Genomic DNA, 23,365 nt, shown 5'->3' with positions numbered 1-23,365 from the left:
TTCATTGAGGAAAGGTATGTTCTTTCGACTTCAGCCAGACTGCACTTTAGCAAGTGATTCAAATCAAGCTGACACTTATTAGTGAGCATGCTGAACACTTTGCTCCCAGGCACTTCACTGTGCTGCCACCATTCTCCATTCTTCACAGATGTTTGTTCTCCTTAGGTTTCATCTGGAAGCAAAATCACTGCTTGCTCTTCATGTCAGTGGGAAGTCAGCTGCAAAGAGCAGCTTGATCTTAGAGACAATGGATCACTCCCACCAGTTTAAAAAAAAATAAAAAGAAGGGGAGATGAAATAATACACTCACAGATCAGCTATAATACACTCCCAAATCAGATTGAGCTCATTCTCCTGGTCTGAAAGTGACCGAGCAAACTTTCTATTATCATTTATTATGTGTTGAGCCCTGTCACCACACTCAGTGTTAGAACAGTAACAGACAGTACCAGTAACATCATACAGATGGAAAATTATTTGATTTCAAAGCAACATCTTTTACTGCAAGCTTGAGTTCATTGGGAAAAAAACAAAAAAGCCAACTCCAAATCTTGAGCAGTAAAAAAATTGTGCAAATAAGTGCTTTTCTTTCTCCAGTAATACTCTTAAATTAACCCCTACACACAGAGTGCTTGTGTTTCCTTTTCAGAGCACGCTCTTATTTACCACCCTGAGAAAACATGGTTCAGAGGCAAGAGCCTATGATGAAGACCTGCTGCCAGGAAAAAGGAAAGACATGGTACTCACACAGCCTCTTGGTTCATTTGTGTCTAGAAAGAGGTGTAACACCTCACCAGATCACAGGTGTCATGTACCTGTGACAGAATTAAAAAGAGGCAGCAGTAAACTTCAGAGGATACCTAGATCATCTGCCCAGGTTGACATTTCTGGTGCTGGAAGGTATCTCTGTCCCAAGGTTACACGTCACCAGAGAGGGGTGGCTACTGTCAGGCCTGACAACCTGCATGTGCCCAAGTGGCCCTGTCCAACTTGGGAGCTCCAAGCCCCAACTTCCCAACAAGGGAACTCCAAGCCCTTGTGCCAAAGGCAGGAGTGTGCACTCATCCAAGCTGATATGGCAGGGACATTTTGCACTGGCCATCTCTTCTTGCTTGCTTTCTAACTCAGAATTACTGGCAGAAAAATGAAGGCTACCTATCATAAAGACATGAGTATTTTCTAAATCCACTTTACTTTGTGGCCATCACTGGGCCTTTTCCACACTGAGTAGAGGGGACATCTTGCTGCTTCTTTAGTGAGATCTTTGGCATTGCTGTTGTAAATGGAATGCCTATATTAAGGAAACAATCAGTAGCAGCATGAGTCAGTGTGGGCTGGTGTTTGAGCACTCAAGTCATGTTTATACAAAGAGTTACTATGCAAAAATACATGATCTGCAAAGGTGACACTGCCATTTAAGCAGTTGAGCATGGCTAATAAACAATGGTGGTTTAAAATCCCCTTTTAAAAAATATGTTTTTTCAATTTATCTTAATTTAGCATTATAATAATATATAATATTATCTTTATCATATATAATAATATAATATATAAATAATATAGTGTTATAATAATAATATATTATATTATATTATAATTATAATTAACAGTATGTATTATCAAACCTGCAAAGGTAAAGATAGTGTTTCTTTCTTTCCTTAAACATCCTACAGTATTGCAACATAAATAATTCTGTCTAATATGCCAAGTACTTTAGGACATGAATAAATATACAAAGTTTGAATACAAGTGTAGCTACTAAACCTTTCAAAATAAACTCCCTAACTTCTGGCAAGACACAAAACAGCAAGGCTATGTTGCAACAGGGGAAGAGAAGGTTCCTATGGGATGGTGCCTGTTACAAGCTCTTTCCCCAGAAAAGCTAGATGAGCTAGCTGGCTGCATATGCAAGGATGTGAAACATGGGTTCATGAGAATCTTGCTAATTACTAGGAAGCTGAACAATAGCTGAACATTGTGGAGATAGTTGCAAAATGATGCGAGGATCTACTAGGAAAGGAGGAACATGACTGAACAGTTCCATGGACTTCTGCAATGTGCTTCTTCACATAGCCTTAGGAGTCAAGAACATTTAGGAATGACAGATGATTCCCTGTATGGGTTAATATGAGTAAGAATGGGTGTGTTGAAAAAAGTAAAAGGATCCAGATTTGAGGTTTTGTAGAAAATTGCCCTACTAACATGGAAGAAGCTGCTTTTTATATATCACAGCATGATGATCTTGAGCGGTCCTCTACTGCTTTCCAAATTCTCTTACAACACATAAACTCATTTACCTGTGTCTCTTTATTCTAATCTTCTTTGCTATCTTCAGACTGATAATATTCAGCTGAAATCAGTGAAGACACAGCATCAGAACAGGCTGTTATACAAAGCAGTGGAAAGTACTGTGAGCAAGAATCTATCAGCTAGAAAAGGAAGTGCATGTTGCTTTGATTACACTACTAAAAGGTCTGTTCCTTTGGATCGTGATATTTGTGGTTTTGTTCATTTGTTACCATGAATAGCAATATGTCTATATGATTCTGTTGATAGCAGTATTATTTGAGCAGGGATTTTTACTACCAAATATAAATATAACATGCATTCAATTTTTTTTAATTAGGTGTAACATTCAGTAAAGTGATACATTATTAAGAAAGGTCATTGATTATTCCCAGGATATGGCAGCAAAATATACAGTGCGTACTAAAATTCCAACTAGTTTTAGAGCAGCGTACTGTGGAATAATGTAAAACAAAACAAAAAAGAGGAGACAAAGTCAACAATAAATCTATGAATAGAAAAAGGAGTGAAGATGATGCCTTTTTATCTGACAACAGCTAGACTAGAATCAGAATTAGAAATGCAATCAGATTTTATGAGTTTGTACTTGGTTTTTGTAAGATAAGAACATGTTTGTAGCCTGCAAGATTTTTTTAACATTTTCATGACTTGATGAGAAAATGGATCACTAAGTCAGTGGACCTAAAAAAATAATTAAGTGCCAGCTCCAAGGAAAAAATCTTTGCTTCTCACCTGATCACAATGTCTTAGAGACACTGTATTTGAGATGCTGCCAAAATAATAGAAATTATCTGTCTGCTCCAAAAAGACATCTCTTAATACCTCCCTATCCTTCATGTCATGTTAAGGTCCTGATTCTATAACCCAAGTTTCAACAGGAGGTTGCACCCATGCAGCAGCATGTGTGACCACTATCTTGAATTCGATGGGATGAAGAATTTTCTATGGTGAAACAGCCATTAAGGCATGCACAATCTCAAAATATTTTATAACTTCTTAAATAGCTTTGATGGCTATAAAATGCTTTTAAAATACTCCAAATATTTTCCTAGCAAATAAACACTGAAACCATTCAAAAAGCCCTATCTAGATTAATAAACATTTAATGAAAAGAAAAAGAAACATTATCTTACTTTTCCTTTTTCACTTGCACTTTTATTTAATTTAACAGTTCAAATTACTTTTTTTTTTTTTTTTTGTAAAAATATGGCAGAGTGGGGTTTAAATGGCATGTTTCATTGATTAGATTTTTTTTCTGTTCTTGAGGTGACAGGATCCTTGCCACAGCTTACAGCATTTCCTTACATGGGCAGTGAGTATTCGGAAATGTACCTTTTGCTCTTTAACATGACCAAGCAGCTGGAAGCAAGGTATTAAAGCAGTTCCATGTGATCAGCAGGTTGTCTGCAGAGCGTGTGGATAACACCTGCCAACATGCACTGAAAAAAACCACACTGCAAAAAGCAGCAGAAGGCCATGACATAAGTTACAAGTAGTCCACAAAAAAGCCAAATCTATGAAGATTATAAGGAATGTAGAAAGCAAATTGTCCATTTAACCTTTTCCTTTAATTTTTTTTTTTATTTTTTTATTTTTTTTTGTCAATGGAGATGAAGAATGAGACAATGTTGAAACAATTTTACATGGTAGAAGTTCTGATGGCAGTGCTTTATTGGTAACTTCCTTTTTAGTAATTGCTGTTATTTGTTTTCTTGTTGATTTTCTTTCTTTTTCTCAGATATGAAGGCCTGAAGCAATCCTTTCCAAATTCACAGACTATCCTGTGATCCTGGGAGTCCCTGAGAGGCTGGAGAGAGGAGCCAGGTGGCCCTGCTTCACTTACCTGCATTCCCGTGCTGGCCAGGTGCTGTGCACGGTGCTATGGGGTACTGCCAGGCTGAGAGACACCCCAAAGTCCTGTAGGAAAAATGGGGGACTCCTGGATCTATGCCAGGGGATGGGGGAAACCTGGACCCTGGGAAGGAGTGGAGGGAAAGAGTGAGTCTTAGGGGAGGTTTCAGGGCTATGCACAGGGTTGGAGAATACGGGTATTGTAGGCTTTGTTCCTTTAAGATGATATTTTGGGTGGGCTTGTGGAAGAGGAATTCAAATTTTGAATCTGTAAAACATCAGAGCATGCAACCTTACATGGAATACTGTCCAGTGTCTGGGCCAATGCAGTGTATCACTGAGATTAAGAGCATAATGAGCTCTATCAAAGCATCAGACGGCACAGGGATAATTACAAGATCCATCATTATTAGGCAAGAAAAACAAATGTGTCTTATAAACCCTAAAGCTCTAGAGCAAAAACCACTCACTAATTGAGCAGGGGGTTAGGTGCAAGCTTCTCTTGGGGTCAGTTTATTCTAGGTTAGTCCATTACACAGTTATTACACCCTGCTCTGAAGCACAAGTATTCAGTGAGGTTAGTGAAGGATGATGGCAGACATCTCTCTACCATAATCTGTGTACTCACTTCATGCACCCACACTGTGCCACTCTATGGGCTCCTATGGTTGCTTTAATGAATTCTAGTCTCACACTGAAAAAAATCTCTTTCCTCTCTCTAATGCTAATTGGTTTATTCCTCCCTACTCTCTCATCTTCTTCTTAAGAAATGCCTTATCCCTGGAAATCATTCATGTATTTGTGTGAAGCAAATGTTTTGCCATCATAATTGACTGGGTTGCATGAAATAGTAGTTGCTTTGTGACAAATTAGCAGAGGGACAGTACTTCTGTGTTTCTCTTGAGGCCTACTGTGCTGGGCTCTCACAATGGCAGTCCTTGAGAGTGTTGGAAATCTCTTTTCTTATGTGAAGGAATGAGCAAATGGTTGGTAAATTTATCACTCTCATTTTGTGAGGCTTGAACTAAAGGGGATCATCTTTATTTAGAGGTGAATCCTAATTTAAGACTGTCAGTGGAGTTTGAGGGGTGATGAAGAAACTTTTTAAAAACGCTGACATACACCTGACTTGGTCTTTCAGTTCAGCCTTTCTCTCATCTTGGGAGAGAGATAGCCTCTAGCCAAAGAGGAATTGAAGACTTTTCTATTAGTTTTAGGTCAGTGACTGATAGATGAATACAATAGGTTGCAGGAGCAGGACATCTAACCTGTCTCTCAGATTTCAAATCATGTTACAATCAGCTGGCTCTGTCTGTCAATAGCAGTGCTGCCCACAGTTCAGGTCAGCAAACATGCAAGGGTCCAAACTGCAGTTCCCAGGAATCCTGACTTTGCCTGCAATGCACACTGAGAGGAAATCCTTCCAGTATCCTTGACAAGTCCTCCTCTTTGCTGTGTTGCCACCCCAGAGGGCCGATATTTCTTTTATTCTATCTTCACATACAGGAAGCTATGGTTTGTGTGAGTAGGGTGCAGTAAAAGGAACAAGAGATCCCCAAAAAGGAGAGAGGTGTTCCTGTGAAATGGAAGAGAGGTGTTGTGGCACTTTGTGGTCTAGGTCCCAGGAAGGGAGACTTTCACAGGCCTGCCTGAGTACTGTGGCACTCTGCTAAGCAAGCAGCAGAAATACTGGACATCTGGAATCCCTGGCTGCCCCCAGTGCCAGGCTATCTGACTCTCCACACCTTGCTGGCTTCACCAACCATCCTTTCTTTCCCTGATTGTGCAGTGACCAGTGTGAACTCTAGAACAGTATGCTACCTTCCCAGCTCTGTGTCAGCAGGTGACACTAGCCTGGCAAAGGATACCATACTCACTTTTGAAAAGGCTGTTATTTCTGTCAAGAAGCTCTTGAAAAGCATAAAGACTTCAGAGACAATCTTAGGTTCAACTTGCTTCCCTTTCCACTGAGAACCCTTGTTAAAACCAGCCTGGAAGTTGTAACTCCTTCCCTTCTTAAAAGGACATCTTCATCCAAGAACATGTCCCACCATTTTTCCTTTCTCTGGAATCTGGCTCAGAGACACCTTCCTCCTTGTATGGTCTTCCTTGTACAGCCCCAAATCTGCAACAGTTCCCACCCCACTGTGTGTGTAACAAAACACAACAAAGTAGTTTGCCTTTGTAGGTCATGTAAAATAAGAGGACAAGAGGGACCATTGGACATCATGACCTTCCTAGAGTCCATTGGGTAGAACAGATAAATGTAAAACCAAGATGAAAATTCACTTTATTGGTGTCCAGCACACACACCCTTTATGTGTTCAAGTGCATGTATATGGCATTGCTGTCACAGAAGTAGTCTCTTGGCAAGGTTAATCCCCAAAAAGTGGGTCACAGTCCATGGCACCCCAGGATCGTCTGCTTGAAAAAATAAGACAAGGGAGAACATGCACAAACAGCTTGGGCCTTCGAAAGGTCATCTGAAATTAGGTGTGATTCTCTCACATGCAAATTAATTGCATGTAACTATAAAGATATATAAATAAATATATATAAACTATAGCCTTGAACATACTATGGGGAACTTCAACTTTTTCCAAGTCTTGACCACTGCAAACACTTGAGAAACAAAGGATACCCTAGCAACACTAGACTGTACTCAGAAAAACTGAGCAAATAAAGAGGGAAATGCTAAGCCACAAACACAGGCTCTGGGCCGTGTCTTTGTGAATTTTTAAAAAAACTTTAAATAAAGATACATATTTAAATAAATATGACCACTTCTTTAAGGATGTAAAACAAGAATTTCACCCTGTGGGCAGCAGAAGAGGAGTGAAAGATACCACCTTTCACATAGTGTAGAAGTTTTTGTGGGACTCTGATGTCTGCCAGTCCTGCCTACTTATATCCACATCTGTTGTCCATGTGAGTTCAGTCTGTCAGATGCTTGAAATACTGTGTGTCATGGGCTGGGATGGCCCCAGTCATCTGATGAGCAGACTGCTGCATTCCTCCTGTCTGATTTCCCCTGCCTGATTTATCTTGGTGCAGCTAAATCTCTCATCTCAAATACTCTTTACTCTTCCTGGAGACATCTTCAAATTTGCCTTCAGTGTTATTTTCCTCCTTCATGAAATCTGTCAACCTTGCCAAGACACTCTTGGGTGAGGATGCCAGGAAAACAAACTCCTTAACCAGGATTGCATTCCCATCCAGAACAGCTGTTATCATCTTTGCCAGGGATAAGTGCATGAATAAGTTTTCTTATCATTGCACCTCACTGATCTCCAACTCATTGGTGCCCATGAACTTGCAATAAAACTAGCTTGTACAACTTTTCAAAAATATGTGAAACTGCTGCCACTAACTGCATGAAAAAGAGAGTGCAGGAGTTTCACCTGATCCTGTTGCCCCTTCACAAACATCCCTTAGACAACAGACAGCTTGAGCAAGCTGTGATGATAATATGGTTCTAGGCAAGACGTTGCTTCCAGAACTAGTTGTTATGAGTGTTCATGGATTTCTAGAGCCCTGATGGCTAGGTCTTTATGCAGAGAACACATATGCTATGAAATGAAAGCTGAGGAAAAAAATGACAATTCACAAGCTGTTCTCTTGCAGCCATTGTAATCTCTACAGAAAGCCAAAGGGAGAAAGAATAGTGTTTAACACAGGACAGATAGGAGACTTGGCTTCTGTCAGTGTCTTTGACTCACAGCCTGCACATATGCATTTGAAGAGAGCATGTCTTACTGTTGAAATGGGCAAGGGACACAGGCTACAGCCTGAAGGATTAGACATTAGCCCAGTATTTCCAGTGTTGCAGAAGAAAAAGAATGTAAAGTACAATTGTCCTCTCACAATCTTATGTGGTTCTATATAGAGGAAAAGTTTTCCCTTTATGTTTTTACAGGCAGGACTATAGGATATTGCAATGGTACATTTATTTTCAGTGTTTACATACACTGTGAGCTGAGAACAGGCTCCAGTTCTTTGGGGGATTTTATTGCTTGATGACATCTTCATTGTTGTTATTACTCATTACAAACAGAGTTCTGGGAGTGAGGTCATTCAATGGCAAGCCCATCACAAGTACTTCCCAAAAAGTGTGCCTGGAGAAATCTTTTGGACGCAACCAAGTTTTTATGAACAAGTAATAAATAAAAGAAGCCAATGTTGTTTGTGATTTGCTAAACCTAAGACATAATCCTTTCTGTTTTCTTTTGCATGTTTTACTCCTAAAGTAGTCAAACACAAACATTCCAAAATTCTATAAATTTAATTCAAAAATGGCAAACTATTCAGAAGTAGACTTGATCCTGAAAAAAACAAAACTCTGGTTTGAAAATAACTTCTGGTTTACCCTTCTATAAGACTTAGAAAATTAAAGAGAATTTAGGAGATACATTGGACTGAAATGAATTGATGACCACTGAACACACATGCAATGTCTGTTTTGGACCCAGAATCTGTGACTTCCAAACTAGCCCTTAACTAGCACTGGGGAGCCATACAGGCAAAAGGAACCTTGTGTAAAACTTGTCCCCTGATGATATGGAGTTGTTTTTCTCGAGTTCTGTTGGCTATACATATTTCCAAATGTAGTCTTCTTGTGATACTTGCAGTCTAGGCCTAGTTTCAGAGACTTGCAGAAAGCCTTCTAGGTCGTTGGCCTTTCTAACTTTGGCCTAGACTTGCCCATAAGAATATTGAACAATTAATTCCTGTAAATAAGGTTAAAAGTTGATATAGCTTTGAATATCTGTGCTATGTTCAGTGAAGTTTAGTAACTTCTCTTTTCTGTTAATAAGACAGCTCAGATATATTTTCCTTGATTGTCCAGGGAGGTGTAAATAAGAGAGGGTTTTATATCAAACTTTGCAGTGTCCCTTTATACATTTACTCATGATACTGACTCCTGTTCTACATCAGCTATATTACACAAAGTTCAACTTTTCTGATTAAAATACTTTAATTTCACACAACTATATTACTACTTTTGATTTTGATTACAAAAAAATGCAGCAATGTCATTAAATCATGTTATAATTGGAATTGGGGACATAAATTCTTATCTGCTTTGATACTTTAGTTTGCATTTTTTTTTGGTGGTTTTATTTTGTTTATTTTGCTGCATGATATGCTTGACCTTGTTAAAGCATTTTCCTTTTCTTTATCTTTTTTTTATTAGTCTGTATAAGTAGGAGCAAGAGTACCCTGTCTCTTTTCCACAACCCAGCCAAAAAAAAAAAGCGGTGAGATAATGAATCAGGATACAATTTGTAGCAGATGGGTTGTCTTTATTCTTTCTAACCTATTTCTTTTCATTGGTGAGACAGTAAATAATAGAGACCTACACAGAATAATCTGAAAATTTGGATCTTCAAACTCAGTGAAGAAAATCTCCTGTTTTAAGTATCATGTCTTCCCAGGGGTGTTGTCTGGGGCTGTCTGCTGGCTTGAGAATAGAAAATGACATTGTTTTACAACTGAGTCACAAGCTGAAAGTTAACTCTGATCTTCTAGGAACTCAAGAGCTAGGCCAGTCTTTACTAATACAAATATTTAACTCTAAGCTACTGTAGTTAGTTCAAAATTTCTCAACATCTGCATTTTAGTTTTTACATATAGTGAGCAGCACAATCTGTGATTACTTTGCACAGGACTGTGTGCATATTTCAGGATCTGCTTTGTAATTAACAGAGATTTTGGCCCTTACTTGAAAGCAAGAGCACAAAAAACCCAATAGCTGCTCATGAGGACTGTGAAATGCTCTGTAATTTTAATAAAGAAACAAGTCTTTTCAGAAAGAACTAATTTGATGTGTTTTCTAACTGAAAGACAGTTTGCATCTTGTAAAATAAAGAGAAAAGAAAATTTCAGCCTCAGAATGCTCATGTTAGGTAATTTTATGGAGTTACTTTACTTGGCCATATTTTGCCTTTAGCGTCTTTCTGCAGATAAATTTTCTGCACTGTCAGTTTTAACTTGTCTCTTTGGTCTTGTTTTTGTCACCTCCCTACAAACCAAACCCTGCACTGCTGCCAGGCTCCACTCTTCATTTCAAGAAAGATCTTTTTTGTGTTCCAGAAAAACTCCAGCTCCATTACCCTCAAACGTGCATCCAACATTTTTACACGCTCTCCTCGTCTTACTGTATGTTTTCTTCCAGAAAACTTTTGGAAAGATTTTTTTTTTTCTTTGACATCTCCCTCATTCTTCAGCCCATGAGTGCAGACAATACTGTCATCGTTTAAGTGTTCTGGATGAAACTATGTCTGAATATATTTCCCTGTCTGCTTTGACTGCTTTTTACCTATAGCACAATGCAACATTACTTAGTTACTAAAGATACATTTTAATGAGCTGTTTGTTATGTTGGGAAACTGCTTGCTTTATGGTGATTGGAAATACTACCCCTATTTTACCACATGAATGTTGAAAAGCTGGCCTCTGAGTTTCTGGAAGCCAGAGCAGGTTCTGAAATAGTAACCTACATGTTGGCCTTTGTTCACCCTCCCCAGTTTAAGACATTGGTATAGAAGCATGTAATTAAGGGGCTTCCTCACCTGGGTTAACCCTTCTGTAGACAGTGAAAACATAGCTGAGCCTGGTCAGGTCTGAACTGCCCTTTGAAAAGATACAGTTCTGTTCTGCAATTTAAGATAGATCGCTTTTCTGAATTCTCTGAAAGTTAAATGGTTGATACTAGGGTCCAGATCCCTTGATTTGGTCATCAGTACTGCTCAGTGACCAAGACCTGTGAATAGGAAACTAGAAAAGGGAAGAGGAGAAGGTCTGGCACTGACCTGCCGTTCTTTTCCAGCCAACATTAAATGAGTTTGTTGAAAGAAAGCTGGTTTGGGAGTAAGTGTGACTGTCATGTAAACACTAAAAAAAAAATTGTCACACAATCAAAAATTATTGTATTTTTTACATTTAAATAAGTTTGACATTCCATAGAACCTGCAGTTAACACCAAATACTGTGTCAGCAAGGTAAAATTCACTTGCACTGCTTTGCGTCTTTGACAATATCACAGGAATTCTGTTTGGACAGATACATGGCAATGAACTCATCCAATGGCAAACAAAACACACATTTATGCCAAGGGAAGATTTTCTGGTGAAGACATTAGAAAACTAGCACTGCAATGCAAATAAATAGGGCAGATAATTCTATGAAAAAACACAAGATGCTTAATCTACCTGTTGGTCACCTTTAAAAAAACAAGCCTGATTCTTTTGCTTAAGTAACATGGTATTCATCCTGAGCCTTTTTCACTCTGCTCTCTAGCATGCACCTTCTGGGTGTTAAGCTCCACAAGTATCTAATATCCTGAAAATCTGAAACACAAATTCTAGAGACTGAATGTATGTAGGCGATGCTCAGTGATTCCCCATATTTTACTATTAATTAAATCTGCAAAGGCATGGTGTTTCACCCATCATGATGAGTTTACTCCTTTTAAAATGGATGTTTTTAGTACAAGCTGGAAAGTATCTTAGCCACTTGCTGTTAAAGAATGTTTTCCTTCTCATGCTCTTCACTTTGCATTTTAAACCTCTTGTATAACTTTGCTGTCTGCTATTAAACAGTTGCCAAGTTACACCATAAGGGAGGGTGTATTTCAGCGCTGGATAAAATGATGCTTTAACACCAATATCTTAAGGAAACACTACAGGGACCAGGAAATACATCAGTTGCTTGGGCAAGGCAGTCTTCAGGACAGATTGAAACACTGGAGATGCAGCAAAGTGATACTTATGAGGTAGGAGAAGGTTATCCACTGGTCTTTCAAGGTACTGAATGCTGTCTTTGTTAAATAACAAATGAGAACTTTTTGAAAATGCCTTTTAAATACTTGATTTCTTTCAGACTGCTCTGAATGCAGGTTTCACCGTACTTTGTTAATCCTTCACTAGTATTTAGATACAGGCTTCTGCTGCTGTAGCACTTATGGGGTGTTAGTCTACGCTTGTGTGTGGAGTTTCCTGAGTTCAGTTTAGTTCAGCAAAACGTTCCACCATCGCAAACTCTCTCAGGGCAGGGTGACTTGCATAAATGAGGAATGTTTTCAATCTCTGCACTGCTGAGCTTCTGTGAGGATTCAGGGTAAGTCTGAAATTTGGCAATGCTCACAAGTCTGAAATTCGTGAGAGCATATATATCATTCTTTGACTTGAAATTAAAATCAAGTCAGAAAGTATTTGGTTTACCTTGGTGGACCTGCATGTGACAGATCCCAATTGCCCTGAATAAGGTTCATGGTGCTTTTCATCCACTTTTCTACTTAGCTTAGCTGACTCCTGGAATTGCACATGGTAGAATGAAACTTCAGTTTTTCAGTCACCTGAAACTGCTCTTCTTTGAAACTATTGCTAATCCAGCAGTCAGAGAATGCCAGACTCCTGAATCCTGGAGTCTGAAATTCTCTGACTGCTGCTGTTTTCAAATGTACTCAAAATCCCTAACTAAATTCTAACTAAAGGATGTGAAGGTCTGTTCTTGAACCTCGTATTAGACATAGAAGCTGGTTTAAGTTTGCTTGGAAGTAAATCAGAATTCAAACTTTATAGATGAACACCACTTCAGTGGTCAGTCTGAAAAAAACAGACTCTTTTTCTAACGTTATTGCCAACAGATTTTTGTTGAACTTTCTAAAGTTATGATTTCATTTCTTTACATCAGGCTCAAGACCTTATGCATACAGTAGGGCATTCAATCCTTTCACCAGCCTGAATTTTTGCTGCAAGTTGCCTTTCAGCTGAGATGGCTTTTGGCAAATAACTTGTCACCTAGAGAAGTCTATGGTAATGCTGATGAATTACCAGCTTATTACAGAGTCTCCACTGGCAGAGGTACTTTTGTCTGAGAAAATTCAAGAGTAGAGTTCAGCTCTTTAGTGTTTACTGAGGCTTCCCAAAAGAATCAAATCGGGTAAAAAAGCACTGAAGCTTCACCTGCATTGTAGTTTCACTGCTGCATCTGTGAATAAACAACTTACTAATGCCTGTTAAAGGCCAGCAATTTACAGCTCAGGATAGAATGAGGGTTGATGACAGCCAGTGTTATATTATGTGATAATTTTTCATCTGTATGGTAAGTCACAAGCTAAATTTTCTCTTTTCCAGGTCAGTTTTGTTTCTTTCTTCCTTAGTAGAAGTTACGTTTATGGTTCTGGGTTAGATATATTTTACCACACCTTGCAATTCACATTCTCAATTAGGACTGAAGTTCCTGTTTCATAGAAAGCCAGGAACCAGCCCCTTTTTAAAGAGAGAGAAAAGGCGGCTTTCTTTCTGTATACAGACTGTATTAGGAATACTTGAAGTGGTAAATTTGATGATTATTTTCAGCAAATATATTCTTAGAAAGTTAGGTCATGTGTTTTTTTGGTGTGGGTTTTTCATGTGTGGGGATGTTTTGGGTTTTTTTTTTTACCCAATCTTTGGAAGAAAGAGTGGCTTCCAGATCTTACACTAGAAGGCAGCCTACATTTACTGTTGTTCCTGTAGCACTGACTTCTCCACTGGATCATTCCGCGCTGTGTTTGAGTAGCCATACTGCATAAAGCACACACTGCTACCTCCTGCTTTAGAGGCATCAGACAGAGAACACCTTTTTCTCCTAGCAGTTGCAGTTAAAAATTGCCCCTTAATATCTGAAGTATGAGAAAGAAGTTCTGTGTTTTATAAAACTTAATAGACTAGTCAACATTGCTGGGTTTTTTTTTTAAACTTTTCCCCCCTAGTTGATAATACTGCCTACAACTGAGCAATCCAAGCAAACCCCTGAGGAGTCAAGACATCTCCTTCACTGTACTCTTTTCCTTGCTATGCAAATCCATAAAGAAGGTATTGTTTTCTGCAAGACTACATCTCAAGTGACAAAAAAGTAAAACGAGAGGACAGACAGAAGGAACTACTGGTCTAACTACATGACTTGCCTGTGGTAACCGTGTCCAAGGAACCAAAGGTTTACCTGCTACCACACATGTAGTACAGCACATTATATTAATGGTTTTGCTTTCTCTTAGGCCAAGTCACTCATACCAGTTTTGTAGCAATGCCGATGTATCATTGCTGCACTTAGAAGAGCTAATTGGAAACTGTGTCCCGATGGCTTCCAGAGAACAAGTGCAGAACAGAAAAGGTTCCTGTCAGAGTGATTTTGCAACCAAGAACCCTGCTGAACCTGAGGAGTAGTAGTTTTTTCTGATGTTATCTGGAATTCATTCTAGGAGATCACTGAAAGCATCAATCTTTATTCCAGTCAAAGATGCCTCAAAAGACAGCTTTATTTACAAAAGTCACAGATCAGTGCAACAAGATTTGCATACAGGTGAGTATATCAATCCTGGTGTGCAGTGTATTTTCCTTTTTTGCACTGCAAAGTTTTAAAGAATCTTGTGTTAAGAAGAAGCAACAGTCTGAAGAATTCGAAAGTGTGCTCCTTTGCTTTTCTGAAGAACAGGTACAGACCAAGAAGCTGGATCAGCTTTCTTTGATTGCATCCATCCATCTGGCAGCAAGAATTTCTGGAAAACCAAAGTTTTAGTACATAAAGTACTAAAAGTATTTAGTTCATAATACTTTACTTTTTATGAAGTACATACTCAGCCTGTACGTTCAGGCCTTGGTTATTTTTCCAGGAGTTCATTAGTGCAGCCCTTGTCCTGCTGTTCTCTCATTCTTTATTAAAAATAGAAAAGTAAATAGACTTACAATAATTTTAAGGGTTCCATGTTTTCAGAAAATGCATGGAATTTCTTCAGCAGTGAAAATTAAAACCTTTTTTTAATACAGAAATTTAAAATACTTGCCTACTTGCAACCTTAAAATAAATAATGCTTTTTGAGTTGCAAGAAATTCACAAATCTGTGAAGACTGTAAAATTTTGGCTGACATTTCTGATTCACTTCTTTTTTCCCAGAATTTCACCTGAGGACAAAAATCTCTTTTGCATAGTTCATTTGGAACAAAATAATATTAATATTATTAATAATATTAATAACGTTAATAATATTAATATTGATAATTGACGCTAATTGACACGGTGCCGGATTTTTCCCCAGCCAGCTCCCGGCACCAGGCCAAGGGTGAGCTGCTCCTGGAAAGCAGGACAGCTTAGGGATTATGCTCTATGGCACTGGCTGTCCAGCGTTGAGGGCAGGAGCAAGGGTGATGGAGAGGTCCTCCAGGTGGCTTCCAAAGGGGATTTGTTATCTTGAGGGTTCCAAGGATGAAAGATACAGGGGTGAAGCAATTTATATAAGGGGGAGGTGCAAGGGGAGTGTACAAATAATAAACCAATAGGGGAAAGACTGGGGCGGAGCACAAGGCAGGGTTACATAATACATAAACCAATGGGGAGCACAAGGGGAGGAGCGTGGGGCACATGGGCCAATGGGGCGTCAGGGAATAGGGGAATTCCAAAGGGGGCTGTCCAGGCTGGGGGTTGGCACGAGGGAGGATTGACAACTTAATGGGAGGGGGAACAGGGAACATTCGGGAACAAGGGGCAGGTACCAGAGTGGATTGGCAACTGGGGCAGGAGGGCACAACTGGGACTAAAGTATTAACATTGAGGGGGGGGAAGGTGGGTGGGTACAACTTAACAATAAAGAATGTAATTGAATCGAATATAATGAACAACAATGCACTGCAACAGTTGATGATGATGATGATGATGGATGATGATGATGATGATGATGATGATGATGATGATGATGATGATGATGATAATAATAATAATAAATAATCTTCACATCTAGGAATCTAGGACGGAATTTGAGCTGAGAGCCACAGGGTCAGCCCCACTGACATGTCCACAAATCCCAGGGTTTCAGATTTGATCCCTGTATGGGTTGTTCACTTAAGAGCTGGACTTGATAGTCCTAGAGGATTCCCTCTATCTCAGAATATTCTGTGATTTTGTGATTTGCTGCTGCTTCGTCTATCTCGAAAGGTATATAAGGCATATATTGTCATAAAGGACTTACAGCCTGTTTCTTTTCCCTAGTCTTGTATTCTGTTGTGGCTCACAAAGACATCACTATCCTTTCCTGAAGGCCAGCAAAATCAGTTGTCTTGGTCAAAAGTGTACACAGTTGTCTCTCAGTGTAGCCTGGTCAGAAAAGCAGTCTGGTTAATTAACATTGATTACAATCCACCATCTGCAAGTAAAAATTGATTGCTAAGGTTCCTAATATGAATGCGCCTCTGTCTTGATTTCAATATTTCTGTGAATTTCTAATGACAGAAACAGGGACAGAGACTGAATCCACTTCTTAAAGGTCCCAGTTATTTGCAATCTCCCCTGAGAAAGACATTGGTGATTCTTCTGGTCCTACATTATCACCCCATGGGAAGGTCATTTGTTAGCGCAGCATCTAATTGCTGGAAATTGTCAGTGAGCACATTTGGACCCTGTTCAATGCTCCATTTTTTATTGAGAGAGGAGCAATGGTATTGATTTTGGATAGTCAGGGAGAATGCCAGGGATATTAGTAAGGAGCTCAGAGAACACAACACATAAACTTTTATGACATGATGTCAAACTGGATTGCGCAGGCATAAATGAAAAGGACAACATCTTCTGTAATTACTGCAAACATGTGCCATATATCTATGAGAAAAAGGGTACATTTCAATGAAAAAGAGACCTTGCAAAAAGTGACATCTCAGAAAATTTGTCTGACCAAAAGGGAAAAGGGATAATATTTTTATGCGTACCTTTTGAAATGACAATGCACAGTGCAGGAGCTGTACTTCTTTTGCCATTGCAGTGTGACTGAAACTTACTCTGTTAGACTGGTGACCTGTTCCCACCATGCTTTAAGTCTGGATATGTAAAATTCCATGCAGTCCCAGTTCTAGTTAAATGGATGACAGTGTGAAATGCAGCACATCCACTGGTAACTCTGCTGAGTGAACTTTGTCCTGGTTCTTCACATCAAAAGCCACTTCATCTACATAAGCATGAAACTGCATACCCCCAAAGAAGAACCAGTAGCCACTTACACTGCTGTAGTGTACAGTTACCATTGCACTGAAGTTTAAAGTAAATAGCAATTTAGCCAGCTAAGCTAAAACCTTTAATAATCTTCAAGCACATAATCACAGGTGAGCTGTTCCATGTTAGCCCATGACTTCACTCACTCCTGATACACAACTTTTCTGTAAAGTGGCTGCATAACAGTTGTAAATAATTTGTGCAAATCAATGCTAGAGACATTAATTAGAAGTTTTTTCTCCATGTGTCTGCTGCCATCCTTGACTTCTCACTCTCTTTTCGTGGTGATTGTGAAAGTCAGCATGAGTACTTGTTTAGTATAGGATTAACACCCATGAAATGCTGTTAGCCCAAATTTAAGAAAACCTAGTACTCTAATGAGCACAAACTCAAACACAGGTGCCCACGGATGTTGTGGAGTCTGTATCCTTGGAGATATGGCTTGGGCAACCAGCTCTGGATGTCCTTTGCTAGAGCAGGTTGATTGGACCAGATGACCTCCAGAGGCCCCTTCCAACCTCAGTCACTTGGTCAGTTGCAATTCTGTGAGGCAATACGAGTAGAAACATCTTTGAAGCTATTGTGAAATTATTTTTCTACTTACGAGGTTGTTTTTTTATTTATTTGAATTTTTAGTGCCCTGAATTCACTGAGTAGAAATTTTGAAGGTATCCATGACTGCTGGATTTAATTTTTGTAGTCTTCAGGCAATAAGAAAGGTACAGGAGCTCCCAGAGGAGCTGCCCCACTGATTGTCGAGACCTTCCCCCATCTTTGAAATACAGCTTTAAACTCAGAACAACAGTAGGTGAATGGCAACGAATAAATGATGTCAACAATTTGTGTGGAGGCCAAAGAAACTATGAGGGGGCCCTCAATAGCTTCATCTCTGAATATGCTGCAATGCAGCTGTAAGTAATAAGTTCAGTTTCTTTTCAGGCATTGTACACTACATCTGAAATAATTTCTGAATTTAGCACACAGTTTCCTGACCATCTATTATTTTCCTTGGGAATCAGGAACCTTTCAAGCATTGCAGTGAAGAGTTTGATATGAGCAGATTGTGCTTCAGGGAGAAGGGTGGTGGTCTGCTGGCCTGATCTCACGAGTTGCAGAGCTTGGGGGAAGTCACTATGTAGACATATTAATATAATTTTATTGCTGGCCCTATAATTTATTTTGACTCATCTGAACAGTGGCCAATTTTGTACTATTTAAGCATGTGTGCAGAGAAGTCATGCAAATACGTAAGTTTTCTCTGTGTGTGTGTGTTTAGAAATATCTCACTGGGAATTTGGAACTAGATAAAATCTCTCTTCTTCTACAATCTGGAAGGTCTGCATAAAATGGCAGTGGTTGCCATTTTAGAGGTGAACACAGACAGCAGAAAAGTGTCCCTTCATACATATGTGAAGGGCTACTTTTTTTTTAAAAAATGCATTTAAAGTATATATTTTTTCATGACCATGAAGTCAGATTGATATTCTAAGCAGTAGCATTTATTTATCAGTATATTTGAAGTTTTCATTAAATTCTTAACACATCTCGAAAATTACTATGTAACTGAAATAACAAGAAGCTACCTAAGTGTGATTTGAATTAAATAATTTTATGAAATAAGGTTAAAAGTAATCACTACTATGAAGCTCAGACAAAGAACAGATAGTGCTTCTTTTGATTCTGAGTTGTGCTGAAGCTTATAGTAGCATCATCCTCTCCCAGCAAAGTTCACTGTTGGACTCTTCAGGCTCATCAGCTAACAGTTTTAGAATAGGAGATTTTTATTTCCTAGCTCCTTTTTTTTTCCTAAATCGAGAGGCACTTCTTCCCCCATCTGCTACTCATCTCTGGAGAAGGCAAGTGTAGCCTACAAGCTAAAAGCAACTGTATTAAGTTAGGGAAAACGCTCACTACTTACAAGACTGTGGTTCCTGTGATCCCTTCCTTTTTTTTCACCCGTGGCAAAATTTGCCTTTTAGTCCATTTGGTAGCTCGGAGGTCTACTGTGGTATTTTGTTGATGATACGTGGAATGGATGTTTTAAGGGCCTTTCATGGCAAACCTTGTCTTTTTTTGGTGCAGTGGGCCAAGCTTGGTGAGTCAGAAGCTTCCTTCAAGACCTGCAAGCCTATTTTTCCTTCACCCTTTCTTCCAAAAAGAGAGCCCTTATTTCCTAGGAAAGCCCCTTGACTTTGCACTATTTGGAGGAAATTAAAGGCCTTTGCATACATATAGTCCTAAATGACTGAGGTGTAGGAACTGCAGGGTGCAAAATCTTAGGGGCAAAAAATTTGTGTTTTTCACTTGTGATGCATGCCTGTGAACCAAGTGAACAATACTGGTAAGGAGGATGCAGACAGATATGACTTATGTTGCTCTGGGGATTGGAGAAAAAGCCCCCAGTGACTGAAGTGAAAAAGTGCAAATGAAACAGAGATACATACAGGTGATCCAAATGTGGCCCAAATGTGTTTCTTTTTTTGCCATCCATCACTGTGGCCTCCCTCACTAAATTTGCTGATGGCCTCTCTCTGTACCTCTTCTTCTCCCATTTTTCTGGTGGTTCCCCCAACAGAAATAAAGAGAGAATGGTGCCAGCAATGGGTGGTTTGATATCAGTGCTGAAGGGGTGGGAAGATGAGACAAGCTGCCCATCAGCTGCCAGACTTCCACTAGTATCTTCACCAAGCCACAGCCAGCAGACAGTACTTGCTGAGGATCAATAAGGGAAACATGACTTGAAATGAACAGGATGTTAATTATCATGGCTTTTAATTAGCACTGTTACATGGCTGCATATTTGCTACAAGAATGTGAAAAATATATTCTCACTCCTAGTCAGTTGCTTGCAACCTAAAAATACTGGTGTCTTGTTTTTTTGTTAGGTTTAAAGTAGAATTACTGATTTTCTTTTTATACTTTTTTTCTGTTATTGCAATAATATCTAGGTGGCAGAAGAAGGAATTTCCTACCTTATGCTGGCTTTTAGTACAACTGGTAAATTAATGTAGTGGCTGGAATAACTTAATAATGATGAATGACTGAAAGACTTTGATGATAAACAGAGCTTGTTGGACAAAAATAAAAGGCTCATTTGGAATTTTGACTAGTGAGAGAAAGAAGGACTAAAACTACAAAAGCCAAAAGAAAACATCTTCAAAAGCTGAAGACAAGACATATTGCCCCCTTCCACCACTGCCACAGCAAACTTGAAATGGAAAGAAGCAATCCTATCTAGGAGAATCAAATGGATAATTTCTCAGAGAAAGGTGTAATCCTTCCTGCCATCTACTTGGAAGAGAACAAAGACCCAAAATCAACCAACCAACCAAAACCCCAACAAAAAAACCTGAGAAACCCTTGAGCGAGGTGAAGAGCAGAAATTTAGCAATTCGCTCACTTGGTGAAAGCCAAGTGGGATCAGGGACAAAAGCTTGAGCTGTGTGAAATTCCCAGATTTGGTTGCCAAGAATGTGCATTGCTGAGAGACTTTAGGTGCTTTGAATTCAAATTTATTTGATCCCAAAATCCTACAAGCAAGAAGAAATTGAAGAAATTTCTACTAGAAATCAAAGCATTCACTCTAACCCTGTAAATCTTCAGTCTCTGAATATCTACTAGAATCCAGCTACCCTTTCCCTTCCTTTTCCACTGAGAAATGCAATTCAAACTGCCAAATGACGATCTGCAAAAACTCTAGTGTTTTCTGTGAAAATAAATCATATCTGGCACAATTGCCATTGACACCATCACCAGCTGGATCTTGGTCTTGGATAAAGTCTGAGGAACAGACTGAGCAAGGAGCAACAAGGAGAACAATTGTGTGAACAACTGTGTGAAGGCAAAGAAGGAAGTTTAAATAAGTTCTGTTGTGTTAGCAAAACCAGATTACCTTGAAGGTCTGAGTTGGTGCTGTACAGCTTTGTATGGACTGTGCTTGAAAGTGGGAGGAGAACGAAACATGCTCTAGGATCCATTACAAAACCTCCTGAAAGTTTTAAATTCTTATAAGGTAAAGAGTGAAATCTTTACACACAAAAAAATGTGGCTACTAATGTTCCGATCATTTCTAAAATTGACCAGTTCTATGAGTGGAATACTGACTGTGGTCTCAAATTCTTCACTTGTACCCTCTAATAGACTTCCCCATTTTTCCTGAGCTTCCCCATTTTATCATACATCATAGCCTTTTTCTATGTAACAGCTCCTGCCTCACTTACTCTATAATGAGTACATTGTGCTGTATGCACAGAGATCTTAGGGATTGCTCTAAATCCCTTGTGCACCTCTACAAAGAGTTTTAAGATGACTGTTTTCAGGAGGGAAAGCTTAACAGGAAGAAACTGAGCAGAGGCTTAGCTAGGTCTGTACAGTAGGTCTGCCCCTCTAGCTGGGGTTTCCCCCAGGGCAGGCAACTATCAGAGCAGATTAGCTACTACCTCCAGGGCCAGCTATTCACTCCTTCCCAGCAAATGGCTTGTTGTTATTCCAAACCCAACCCACAAATTAGCAAACGAATGTGACACCAAAGAAAGTAAAACCAAGTTCCAATTTGTGTGTCTGAAATATGTGTATTTATTATGTCTCTATGCACAGGGATGATGTTTAAAAATTTTAAACAAATATGAAGATTCTCCAGTTTCAACAGATTTTGCTGCATTTCCATTAGCTGCAAAGACAAGAGCTGCAATTTCATCTTCCCTGGTCAAATAAGGGACACACATCCACCTAGTGCAGTTGATAGGGCAGAGACTCCATGGAACAAACAGTATTGGATAAAACAAAGACTGGGATAGTTAACAAACTTAACACTGATGCTGGTCTGGAGGGTGAGCCTTCATCCAGAACATTCTTTTGACAGCCTTTTTTACCCTTTAGAAAATTGTAGGTATGCAGACTGAATCACTTCATTATTGTCTTGCCAAAACTGCTTCTTCATCTGACATTCTATGCAAAGCTGGAGTAGGAAAACAAGAATGAATGAATGAAGGAAGAAAAATATCCTACCCCCAGTCATTGAACTTGTACATCCTGCTGCTTCATTGTGAATCAACCTGTTGAAATCTCTGGATGGTGTTTTCTCTTTCCACTAGGGTATTATGGTAGATGGAAGTAAGTCTTCATTGACTTCAAGCCCACTTTTCCCATTTCAGCAGCACTTTACCTGAGAAAGACTGACTAGGACCCAAATTAAGACTCCAGGATTTTTTTGTCAGGTGTTAATGATGGCAGCTGTACTAACCTGGATACCTGTATCACCAGTAACTCCCACCTAACGCAGTCAGAAGAAAACAAAAATGAGCTTCAGTCAAGGCAATTATTTTAAACAATCACATGCATTCACCACATTGGACTGGCTGCTGAATTTTGGCTCATGAAGGCAACAGAGAGGGGTGTGATATTTGCACCTGACTTTCTCTTTGCCATTTCCTGCTCAAGTCCTGCTTTGATCTCTGTCTCAGAATATAATTATGAAGTCTGAATCAAAACCAAGCTCTCATTTCTGCTGCTCGAACTTGCCCTCCTCTCTAGTTCTTAAGGAAGACACTGTGATTTGCAAATGCTTGCTTTTTATTTTTAGTCCAATAAAATGGACCACCTACAAATTCTGGTTACTTTCTTCTTTTTATTACCTGCTTTTTATAATGTAGCCAACTTACCCCAAAAGTACCCAGTAAGTGCATATAAAACATAATTAATCCTCTGAAAGGAATGTACCTTCTTTGCCTGAAACTATTTTACCAAACCCTTAGGTGGTATCCACTGGCAGAGCTCCACTGAAATCAGCACAGCTATCTTCATTTACAACAGTCATACTGTTTGGTGCAATCTTTTTTCTCCCAGTGATAAGTGCATTCTGAGCAGGAGCTTCAACATTAAAAGAATTGGTTCTTGATTACAAGTGGGGGCCAGTTAGCACGGTTCTGTTAGCTTAAATTAAACTGCCCTGATTTACACAGGTTACACACACACACACACACACACACACACACACACACACACACATACACACACAAACACACACACATACACACACAAACACACACACACACATACACAAACACACACACACACACACACACAAACACACAAACACAAACACACACACACAAACACACACACACACACACACGAACACACAAACACAAACACACACACACAAACACACACACACACACACATACAC

The 23,365-nt window shown here is 39.2% G+C and overlaps 1 long non-coding RNA gene across 1 annotated transcript; it reads left to right on the top strand.

The window, feature by feature from the left end:
• The first annotated feature begins 3,488 nt into the window (after window positions 1-3,488).
• On the top strand, window positions 3,489-8,361 carry LOC147648430 (uncharacterized). Its single transcript, XR_015281027.1, has 2 exons — window positions 3,489-6,351; window positions 6,419-8,361. It is a non-coding gene; the product is annotated as an uncharacterized LOC147648430 (long non-coding RNA).
• Window positions 8,362-23,365: the final 15,004 nt, after the last annotated feature.

Source organism: Cyanistes caeruleus, chromosome Z (genome assembly GCF_971803275.1).
Source record: "Cyanistes caeruleus chromosome Z, bCyaCae1.hap1.1, whole genome shotgun sequence".
Lineage (NCBI taxonomy): Eukaryota > Metazoa > Chordata > Aves > Passeriformes > Paridae > Cyanistes > Cyanistes caeruleus.
The sequence above is the reverse complement of the archived record's forward strand: the minus strand, read 5'-3'. Positions and strand labels throughout refer to the sequence as shown.